The sequence below is a fragment of the Macadamia integrifolia genome, chromosome 9 (genome assembly GCF_013358625.1).
Source record: "Macadamia integrifolia cultivar HAES 741 chromosome 9, SCU_Mint_v3, whole genome shotgun sequence".
NCBI classification, from domain to species: Eukaryota; Viridiplantae; Streptophyta; class Magnoliopsida; order Proteales; family Proteaceae; genus Macadamia; species Macadamia integrifolia.
The window spans coordinates 7,310,542-7,312,749 of NC_056565.1; the positions used below are offsets into that span (position 1 = coordinate 7,310,542).

Genomic DNA, 2,208 nt, shown 5'->3' on the forward strand with positions numbered 1-2,208 from the left:
AGGTGATCAACATCTAATATTCCATACTTTTATGTCTTTATAACCTCTCGCCCTTGATGCGGTCTAGAGTCCAGAATAGAATCTAGAATATCACAGAGGCTATAACCACATTTGGAACCAGGATCGGATGGAAGAAATTTGCAGAAACTACAAGAGACGGTGAACCAGGAACTTAGAAATCACTCCAACAACTCCTTGAAATCCACTTAAACAGAGTTATAACCTTCCCAATAGGATCACCTAGCCCTGGTAACTCAATCTTAACTAAAGAAATATTATTTTATTGGATCGTTGGATGGTAAGATTGATTTCATAGAGTTTCAGAAACAGGGCAAGTTATATAAACAAAAAAGAGATGGATAAACTGGTAATCAAGATCAGATTCTAATAGAAAATAGAAATAGAAGCCTATCTACCAACTCTCAGGGAAAACTATGAGCTAACAAAGATATTACCTGAGCTAGAAAGCTAAAACCGGTAAAAATAAATAAATAAACAACAGAATATCGGCCTTTAGTAGAAAGAAGCAGAAATAAGAAGGAAGAAAAACAATAGAAGAGGAGACAGAACGATCCACCTGTGATTAGATGCTGAAAACCGAATTGAACCAAGAGGGAGAGAGAAATCAATCAAAAGACACACCAGCAATCATAGAAATTTTTTTATTACCAGAACTGAATTTATGGGGGTTGTGATTACATATTTATACCTACTGAAAAAACAATACCAACATGGATTCTTTTTCATAACTGAAACTGAAATAACTAACTCTCTTGGACTCAACCTACTCTACTGTCAACCTATGCAACTCTCCCATATAGCTCATATTCTAGCTTAATAACTGAAATTTGACTCCTATTGAACTACCTTTCGACAGCCTCTAAAGACCACACTTCAACTTAATTTGCTAATTACAATATCAACCCCTAAACTTTACTACAATTTCAATCTATCCTTACTGGAACCGATTGCCAAATCTATGCCTGGGATTCCAAACTGGATAGTGCTTATCCAGCTAGGCCTTTGCATCTGCAGCAACCCTATAATTTAATCAGTTCCTATTTTACTTCGAAGCTTGGCCTTTGGTGGCACTTCAATGCAGGAGAGCCAAAAAATAATGGGTACTACACTTAAAATCAAGGTTCCAAGAGTTGGGATCATATCTGCCAATCCGCCCCATCTGTATCCGGATGGCAGAGAACAACAAAACCTTGGATGGGTCTATCTCTGCATTTGACTGCACCTTGCTTTTGTATCTGAATTCCAGTTTCTGATGTGGTTTTCCAGGAGTTCATCGTTTCCCAGGCCAACACAGACACACTCCCACAGTTCATCTGGTTCCTCTTTCTTTTTCTCCTTTTCTTGCCACTCTTGCTTTTTCTGGCAGGCTCATCAGTCATCATATTACTACTGGATCAGGTGATACAAATCCAATCCAGATTAAGATCGATGGACACCAATATGATCCAGGATCCTGACCTTTCAATCCTTGTAGAATCACAGTTCCAACTTCCAACACTCTCTCTTTTGAATGCCCTTTTTTGCTTTTTAGGATGTGGACTTTAATAGAGATCTTGCACAAGAAAAGGGGAAGAAGAAAGAATAAGGAAGACAGTAGAGAATGTCGATAAAGTCTGAATCAAAACCCTAGCCGATTTGATTGGAGCCTCATCAATCCAATGGATGGGGATGATGGAGGTTCATTAGTGCAGCAGAAACTCTCATTTTACAAGCTAGCAAACTACATTTCAGACCATTTAAGACGTCAGTAGTATACTGGCATATTAACTAGGAAGTTTTAGAAGATGCACTTCAGCTTGGTTTAAGGGTTCAAACCTCGCTGGTACCTAAAAGTAATTTTGAACTGCCGACACAAGTTTCAGAGATTCTCTGAACTTCCATTAGATAATATGGAATTGTTTATACCCATCTATTGAGGTATCTAGGACTCAATTTGAGAAAAACCAAACTTACAGGACAAGTAAGCTCCAGAAAGCAGCCAGAGTACAAATTTAAAAGAAAAAATGTAACAGGAAAAAAGAGAACCCCAATTCAATGAATGCTCCTTGATTTCAATTAGATCGAAATCCAATTGAATCACATAAAAACCATATCAATCCTTGTACTGGCATTATTTGGACCCAACACCAAGACAAAAGCTAAACAATGAGATCACAATGAATAGAAAAAAAAAAGAGGGGGGGGGGG

General features: G+C 37.9%; 1 protein-coding gene across 2 annotated transcripts in view; it reads right to left on the reverse strand.

Moving 5' to 3' along the window:
• The window catches only part of LOC122089296 (serine/threonine-protein kinase STY13-like), an 8,798-nt gene that overhangs the window by 2,100 nt on the left and 4,490 nt on the right, over positions 1–2,208 (reverse strand). The gene's annotated exons all lie outside the window — the stretch shown is intronic.